General features: G+C 43.8%; 1 protein-coding gene across 1 annotated transcript in view; it reads left to right on the top strand.

Moving 5' to 3' along the window:
* Positions 1-1,695: 1,695 nt before the first annotated feature.
* LOC108788245 (patatin-like phospholipase domain-containing protein 7) overlaps positions 1,696-9,560 on the top strand; it is a gene marked incomplete at its 3' end in the record, with an annotated part of 37,359 nt that continues 29,494 nt past the window's right edge. The window contains exon 1 of the mRNA XM_018557988.1: positions 1,696-1,801. The remainder of the gene's footprint in view (positions 1,802-9,560) is intronic.

The raw sequence follows: 9,560 nt of genomic DNA, 5'->3' as shown, positions 1-9,560 counted from the left end.
ATTACATTGTGTAATTATTGCTGAAATGTTGGCTTTTGATAAAAAGTTGCAGGGACTGTGCTTTCAGGAAATATATAACTCTAAAAGGAGTTTAATTAATTTTCAGGCCTAAAATGTGGATTGTAACGCATGGAAAAAACAAAAAAGCTTTGGCAGCAATAGGGTTAAAGTCTGGTGAGCTTAAAGGGTTTCTAAACCCTCCGTTTTTTTTTTGCCTATATCTACTGCTGGCAAGCGGTTTTTTTTCACTTTTTGCATATATCTACTGCTGGCAAGCAGTAGATATATGCAAAAAGTGAAAAAAAAAAACGCTTTAACAGCGGTTTAAACTTAACCCCGTTATCGCTGCACGCTCCTGTCCGACAATCCGAAACTGCTCGGGCGGCCGCAAAGCATCTTCGGGCGGGCGCATGCGCAGTTCGGATTTTCGGCCGGGAGACGAGCAGAGACGCAAGGTAAGTCTATGGACGCGTGCACCCGCATGCAGACACCGCGGGATCGGAAGTGCCTGCAAGGACAGAGGAGTCAGCGCTGGATTGGAGAGACGCCGCACCGCTGGAGGGACAGATGAAAACATCATGAAAGAAGATCGGATTAAGAGACATCATTTAGGGTAAGTGCTGACATTAACATTGGGAGGAGGGAAACATTTTTTTGACTTTAATGTCACTTTAAGGCAGTGTTCTTCACTGTCATTGGCAGACCAGAGGCTGCGCTGAGACTGGATTTAAAAAAAAAAAAAGTAACCCTAACCCTGTTGCATGCTGCTGAGACTTGTTGTTCCTCTGTCTTGTGCTGCTGAGACCTGTTGTTTCTCCCTGTCATGTGCTGCTGAGACTTGTTGTTCCTCTGTCTTGTGCTGCTGAGACCTGTTGTTTCTCCCTGTCATGTGCTGCTGAGACTTGTTGTTCCTCTGTCTTGTGCTGCTGAGACCTGTTGTTTCTCCCTGTCATGTGCTGCTGAGACCTGTTGTTTCTCCCTTTCATGTGCTGCTGAGACTTGTTGTTCCTCCCTGTCATGTGTCACTGAGACTTGTTGTTCCTCCCTCTCGTGTGCTGCTGAGACTTGTTCCTCCGTGTCCTGTGCTGCTGAGGTGTGCTGAGACTTGTTGTTCCTCTCGGTCATGTGCTGAGAATTGTTATTCCTCCCTGTTGTATGCTGCTGAGACTTATTGTTGCTCGCTGTTGTGTGCTGTTTAGACTTGTTGTTCTTCCCTGTCATGTGCTCCTAAGGTCCGCTGGAAACTTGTTCTGCCTTTACATGACTTACCCCTATTGTGACCGCTGCTGAATTGACAGTTTCTGCACCTCTGATTACTATCACTGTGGCACTTGACTTACTGTTGCCTGTACCCAATTTCCAACCCCCGATCTGGCTGTGCCCTCTTGTTGTCCTGCACCCCCGGCCCAACAGCTTGCTTTGTATCAAATTCCCCAAGTAACACCCCACAGGTCGGATCCTGTGTGATTCGCATCCATGTGCTCCCACTTCATCACAGAAAACCTGCACATTCCCGGCTGCCTTTTATAGCCTCTCCTCCTCGTCCCCCCTGCAGTAGACGTCGTGCGTACAGCCTGTGCTTACATGTCAGGACACTCTCACTACACGAAGCCACCAGCCTGGACTCTGTGCACATTGTGTCAGAGTGTCACATGGTGAAGGCGGAACAGGAAGTGCTCCCTTCTAGATGCTGTGCTCTGATTGGCAGAACTGCTGTCCTACCACAGGACACGGAGTGCAGGGTCACGTGACAGTCTGACAAGAGTGGATGTACAGAGGGCCAGAAACACCGAGACAGCCGGTAAGTGTCTGCAGTGTACTCAGCTCTCTACAGGGAGATCACCACCACCGTACCTGTGTATACATATAACACACAACACTACTACTGCCATACCTGTGTATACATGTAACGCACAACACTACTACTACTACTACTACCACCACCACCACCATACCTGTGTGTACATATAACACACTCTTCACAACACTACTGCCATACCTGTGTATTATATATCATACTATACACACTACACAACACTGCTACTGCCATACCTGTGTATTATATATCAAACTATATACACTACACAACACTGCTACTGCCATACTTGGGTATTATACTCCGTATGGTGATATTATCATACTCTGTCTGTGTTTTATACTCCGTATGGTGATGTTATTATACTCTACTTATGTATTATACTCCATACGGTGATGTTGTTATACCCGGGTCTATGTATTATACTCTGTACGGTGATGTTGTTATACCCGGGTCTATGTATTATACTCCGTACGGTGATGTTGTTATACCCGGGTCTATGTATTATACTCCGTGCGGTGATGTTGTTATACCCGGGTCTATGTATTATACTCCGTGCGGTGATGTTGTTATACCCGGGTCTATGTAACATCAGGGGTGTGGTGATGTTGTTATACCCGGGTCTATGTAACATCAGGGGTGTGGACATTTTTGAAAAAACGACTTGTCCAAGGGCTAAAGCGGGGGCCGAATCTACTTGTTCCTCATGACAATCTACTTGTCCCAATACAAAAAAAATAGTTTTAATTAAAACTAGGGATGCACCAATACCAATTTTTGGGTGGGTATCGAGTACCGATATTTTGCTTTCGGTACTGTACGGTGATGTTGTTATACCCGGGTCTATGTATTATACTCTGTACGGTGATGTTGTTATACCCGGGTCTATGTATTATACTCCGTGCGGTGATGTTGTTATACCCGGGTCTATGTATTATACTCCGTGCGGTGATGTTGTTATACCCGGGTCTATGTAACATCAGGGGTGTGGACATTTTTGAAAAAACGACTTGTCCAAGGGCTAAAGCGGGGGCCGAATCTACTTGTTCCTCATGACAATCTACTTGTCCCAATACAAAAAAAATAGTTTTAATTAAAACTAGGGATGCACCAATACCAATTTTTGGGTGGGTATCGAGTACCGATATTTTGCTTTCGGTACTCACTGAGTATCGGTATGTCCGTTGGCATGGAGCTGGCTTCCCGGCCAATCAGGAAACTTGGAAGCGGGTCAGTCGCTGCCCCGTTTCCTGATTGCACGGGAAGCTGGCTCCATGTTCCCCTATCTCACTGCTGGTCAGAGGAAATCTTCCTAAGTATAGCCGAGAGGGTGGGGGGTTTGGGAGAGGCCGGGCCAGATTTGATCGAGTAATTCCATTTTCCCATATTATCTGGGGAAGTGAACTTACCCTTTAATGCACATTGTGCGTGTGAGAGAGTTCTGCTGCCTGGCTACGACAATATGGCACACAGTGAAATGGCGGCAGCACTCAACGGACACACACAATGTCCTGTACGTTTATTTGCATGCAGATGGCGAGGGGCAGCAGGGTTTGTTTTAATTTTTTTAATTTTATTTTTTACTTTGTCACTTTTATTTTTTTACATTTTTTTATATTTATTTTTTACTTTTTTTTAATAACTTTTACAATTTTTTAAAACATTTTATTTTTCATTTTTTCAAACTTTTTTTTCCCCCCCAATTAATTTAATTTCTATCACATAGGGGTTTAAAAGCCTTTATGTGATAGTTTGGAGGTGACAGGTTCTCTTTATGGAACCTGCCCTCCAACACAGAACTGATGTTCTGTGTAGTTCCTGATAGCTGAGACAGGTGGCGCTGTGGTTACAGCGCCACAGTCTCAGTGATCACACAGAGCAGACGAAGAACGTGTATTATACTCCCTAGGGTGATATTATTATACTCGGTCTGTGTATTCTGGAATAATTACACTTCCATTAGGGATTGCTCTCTGTGTTGTATTTGTCTTATACACAGGTCTGTCTATCTTCTCATTGCTTTGTAGTAATATTAAGTACATTTTTTATTGATTGTATGGGTTTAGTCCCAAAGAGTTAGTATTATTTCCTCAAGAATGCCGACCCACTAGTATTTATTAGTCCTTACCTTGACATACAGACATCATATATGTTGTGAAAGAGTGCTTCAGGGAGCATGAGACATCATTTTCACACATGGATTGGCCACCACAGGGTCCAGACCTTAACCCCATCGAGAATCTTTGGAATGTGCTGGAGAAGACTTTACACAGTGGTCCAACTCTCCCATCATCACTACAAGATCTTGGTGAAAACTGTATGCAACTCTGGAAGGCAATAAATGCTGTGACATTGCGTAAGGTTATCAAAACAATGCCACGGCGAATGTGTGCCATAATCAAAGCTAAAGGCGGTCCAACTAAACATTAGAGTGTGTGACTTTTTCTTTGCCATGCAGTATACATTGGTGGGCCTTCAAGTTTAGAAATGGAGGGGAATTTTGTATGATGGCTTCATGATCTGTTTTTATACATATCCTAATACATTGTACAATTTTATATTTGTTTAGATGGATTTGTTTACTTCTACCTTAAAAAAAAAAAGTCCCATAAAAAGTGTAAAATGTTTTTGGGTTTATTTCCTCTTTCTTATCCCAGTGTTAGTGTTGTATACAGTTTTTATGACTGAGCAATGTAACTCTGCATTGATACAATTCAGCTCGGACGATGAGATTCTACATATATCAAGAAATCTTTTGCTGTTTTCTGATAAATTATTAAGCGGCGATTATCTGGGTAGATTGTTGGGGTGTGTGTGTGTGTGTGGGGGGCGGGGGGTAATTGGTATGTAGATGTGCTCTTCTCTTTAGATGTGACGTGTTCTCCAAATGATACTTCAGCCATGGACTGTTCTGGACAATCTGTGCCTAGATCAATTTCCAGCATGCAGGCCAAGGGCGGTCGTGGTATAAGCCCAATTCTGTGCATTCTTCTATAAAGCACATTCAAACTGTATTTTCATCTGGCTCAGACTGGAAAAGATGTATGATGACATTGTGCTTTTGTGTAACATCAATGACAAGGAAGTCAAAGGTTCTGCTTTTATGTTTCATTCAGAAGCACCTTGAGTGTAAAGTGCAACTGAAGCTAAAGCTTTTTTCTTTAGTTTTGAATAGAGCGGAGAGGGATTAGAACCCCTGTCAGATTTTTATTGCTGTGTCCTTAATCAGGAGAACGACCGTGATCACTGAAAGTGAAAGAAAATCCCACAATTTGGGTTGTCATCAGAACAGGAATAGGAAACGTCCAATGGGGAATACTAGTTTATGGTGACCCTGCTGACCGCCAGGGATTTCCTTCTCTTTGGAGGGATTTCCACTAACTTCCTGTTGTGGCTATTAGACAAAGTACACAGATGGCAAATAAAAAGCTGACAGTGGTTATAATCCTTCCTTACTCTATCCAAAACTAAAAAAAAAAGTCACCTGACACTGATACTGTTCTATCACATAGGGCCCCCTCAGAGTAATATGGCATATTAATATATAATGTAAACTAGGCCTGCAACTAATGATTATTTTCATAATCGATTAGTTGGCCAATAATTTGTTTTCGATTAATCGGAAAAACAAATGAAATTCCATCCTTAATTTAAAATAAAATACACAAATGCAGTGTTAAAGACATACAGTTTACTTCAGAATAAAACAGCATGCACAATTTTTTGCAATCACACTGCACTGGAACGCACAGCGTTGTGGTACCGTGCGTTCCAGTGTGGGCAATTACACTGTGGGTGGGAGGTGCATTTGGGGTGCCATTGAAATGAATGGCACTGGAACGCACCTCCAGCAGCAGAATTTGTCAGGCCGAAACCGAAAATGACTATATCCCATCTTTTATTTAAAAAAAATGTTTTAATTGTATTGTAAGCACATGGAGCTTGAATAACTTCAGCCAGGGAATGACAGCTGCCATTTCAAGTTGCAATAGCCAATAGCAGGCTGACTATTGTACCCGCCCACTGCTTGCTGTGCCCTCCTCTCAGTGTGGAGGAGGGAGCTAGGGGATCCAACCAACTAATCGATAATGAGAATAGCTGACAACTATTCTCATTATTGATTAATCGATTCGTTGGTTGCAGCCCTCACGTAAATATAAAGAGAAATAAGAGTGACCCCCCCTTTCTCCCCAAATGCATACACCAATTATGCAATGTATGTACAGGAGTACATACTCCAGAGGGACCGTCATCATCCACTTTTTTTTTAATAACGAATCCAGATCAAATATACATTGACCAGAAAAATACTTCCTTATATATTTGCCCAAGCAGAGTCCATCTCTCTTAGCTCTGCTTCCCTGAACTTCCTGTCCAGTACAAGATCACAAGGGACAGAGCGCTTTCCAGCAGATGTCCATCTACTAGCCTGGAGAAGAGAGAAGGGAGGAGGAGAGTAGTTTGCCTTGCTGTGACTGTGTGTTCGTGGAGAAAAGTGCACTACAACGCATATTAACACGCGCTGACACATGTTTTTAGGCTTTTCTATTGATTTCAATGAAAAATGCATAGATGTAAATCACCCCTAAATATTTTTAATGTGTCCTCTATTTCTAATTTAAAGCCCAATTCCGGAGAAATGAAAAACGGAGGTTGTCCCAGAAGCATCTCTGGCTGCAAAACAAACCTCTAGAGAGAAAGACAGGGGCTGCGTACTAAATCACACGCAGCACCTGTCCTTCCCGGGAGCTGCATGATACGGCCCTGCACGCAACACGGAGCTGTACATGCCGATTCCGTAACCACCGTAACCACCCAGCCATCCGCTCGGTTTCGCGCATGATGACCGTGCAGTCACGGATCGCACACCACTGCCGATTGCGCTGGCATTGCCATTATTTTCTAATGACACCCCAGTCGTGCCAGGTGCCCGGAACTACATGTGTCGGGCGATACGAATTCCACACCCCTGATTTTATATATATATATATACACAAGGCTTGAAAAATCCGCTCGTCTGTGACGAGAGGACGGCGGAACCCGACAAGCAGCTTCCCGGCCGGCTGTTGTAATTACATGGCTGGCCGGTAGCTTTACATTCAAGCGATCGGGGCGTCTCGAGATGTATTACCAGCAGCTATCACTGCCGTTGCCGGTCCTGAGATCCGCTGTGCCCGATGCGGCACGGCTCTGTCATAGGAGATCAAAGGGAGTTCAGTACACGAACTCCCTTTCATCTATTCTCCAGTCCCGGAATGCAGGCAGTGATGTATATTACATCACTTCCTGCGTTCAGTGTCACTTTCCAGCTACAGAAGCTGATGAAGCATATCTCTGCTTCCTCAGCCTCTCTGGGGGTCCCTTAGTGCCATTAGGGATCTTGGAGACCCCTGATGTATTCATAAAGAGGACCTGTCATGTAAATTGGCTATCACATAGGGGGCTTTTTAGCACCCCCATGTGATAGCAATAAAGTTGTGTAAAAAAAAAAAAAGTAATAAAAAAATTAAAGAATCATAAAAATAAAATAAAGAAGCATTAAAAAAAATTAAAAAAGAAAATTTTTTTTTTAAGTTCTCCGCCCCCCACATACACACGCAGATATGCGTCGGGTGCACCTACGTGTGAAAACAACGATTGCGCCTATTCCACCGCACATGTTACATATAACCGCGAACGTCGGAGTGTGAGCAATAATTTTAGGGCCATTAATTACTGATGACCCTAAACTGCTGAGCGGTAAAAGCGTTTTAAGCGTCGCCTATGGCAAATGTTTAGTGTGGTCGGTTTTTGCGATTTTTCGGGCGCACGCAATTTTAAGGCTTGACATGTTTGGAGTCTACCCGACGTGACCCCGTCTTTTATATTTTACCAAAAATATGTGTAAGAATAGATGTTTTATAACATAACGTAGGGAAAACATTTTTGTATTCGAAATTTACGGTATTTTTTTCATTGCATAGTAAAAAATAAATCCCCCCAGTGGTGATTTCTCCAAAAGAAAGCTCTATCTGTCCCCCAAAAATGTTAACATAAATTGCACGACTGTAGTCCTGTCATGCTGACTGGTGACATTTTTGACTGACTGGTGAGACACCCTAACATTTTTCAAGCTCTGTATATAGATAATATAAAGATTGAGCTACTATATTGCTTAAAATGGTATTTGGCAATGTTGAGTGATTCATGTGAGGTGTGAATTTAACAATTGCCCGGCTCTTAGCCTGCTTTACCTGTTACATAATTTTCTTTCTTATAAACGTAGGAGCTTTTTGATCTAGCTCATACATTGTTAAAGGGAGTCACCTGTCTGAAACACAATAAGACCTCCCTGTCAAAATCATTTGAAACTGTCAGGTTCTCTTTGGATTAGAAGGAAAACTCTTATAGCTGTAAGGGAGGCTGACACCCCTCCTTGGCTGGACACTGCTGTCGAATTAAAGGAGAATTATGACCTAAGGGCAAATAAAAATACCCCTTACCCCTTAGTAGCATTCTTCCTTTTTTCTAAAGTCGCAGCACATCACAGATAAAATCCTCAAAAACTGTAGTAAACGGCCATCTTCAGCCCTGCTCCGAGCTCCTTTCCTCTTAGGGGGCGTTAACTGTTGATCCAGCCCGCCCACAGCTTTTTTTTCAAATTATCCCATTGCTGTGGCCGCGCTTCCTCTCATCGTGCACAGCTGTGTTTTGTAAGCGTGCGCACGCTGGCATTTGTGAGCGGGAGGCGGAGTCTGAAGTGAAAAGGCAGCAGCAAGAGACTGTAAGAAATAAACGGACTCAGCCTCCCTGCACATTCAGTGCTCTTTCCCCTCTCTCATCAGCGATCCCCAGTAATTAGGATGTCAGCGTCACACAGGGGGAGAAAGAGAGAGGATAAAGAGCCATCTCTCTCTCCATCATTTACCAGAAATGGGTAAGTCCATATATGGTGAATGATGTCACTGGGTATCCCTGCAGACTGGCAAGCATCCGATCAGCAGGGATCCCCAGTGACATCATTCATCATATAAAGACTTGCCCATATGTGGTAAATGATGAAGAGAGAAAGAGAGGGCTCCTTCCCCTCTCTCTCTCTCTCTCCCTGCCCTGTGTGACGCTGACATCAATCAAATCACTGGGGATCGCTGATGAGAGAGCGGAAAGAGGGCTCTCTCTTCAGCATTTACTACAAATGGGCAAGTCCATATATGGTGAATGATGTCACTGGGGATCCCTGCAGACTGGTAAGCACCCGATCAGCAGGGATCCCTAGTGACATCATTCACCATAGAGGGAGAGGGCTCTCTCTTCAGCATTTACTACAAATGGGTAAGTTCATATATGGTGAATGATGTCACTGGGGATCCCTGCAGACTGGCAAGCATCCGACCAGCAGGGATCTCCACCAGTGACCTCATTCACCATATATGGTCTTGCCCATTTGTAGTTAATGATGAAGAGAGAGAGAGAGGGCTCCTTCCTCTCTCTCTCTCTCTCTCTCTCTCTCTCTCTCTGCCTGCCCTGTGTGACACTGACATGCAAAAATCACTGGGGATCGCTGATGAGAGAGGGGAAAGAGGGCTCTCTCTTCAACATTTATTACAAATGGGCAAGTCCATATATGGTGAATTATGTCACTGGGGATCCCTGCAGACTGGCAAGCATCCGATCAGCAGGGATCTCCAGTGACATCATTCACCATATATGGACTCAGTGGCGTAACCAGAGTTCTGGGCGCCCGGGGCAGAAATTTTTTTTCGCC

This window comes from Nanorana parkeri, unplaced genomic scaffold (assembly GCF_000935625.1).
Source record: "Nanorana parkeri isolate BGI_ZX_2015 unplaced genomic scaffold, ASM93562v1 scaffold315, whole genome shotgun sequence".
Classification (NCBI taxonomy): domain Eukaryota; kingdom Metazoa; phylum Chordata; class Amphibia; order Anura; family Dicroglossidae; genus Nanorana; species Nanorana parkeri.
The sequence above is the reverse complement of the archived record's forward strand: the minus strand, read 5'-3'. Positions and strand labels throughout refer to the sequence as shown.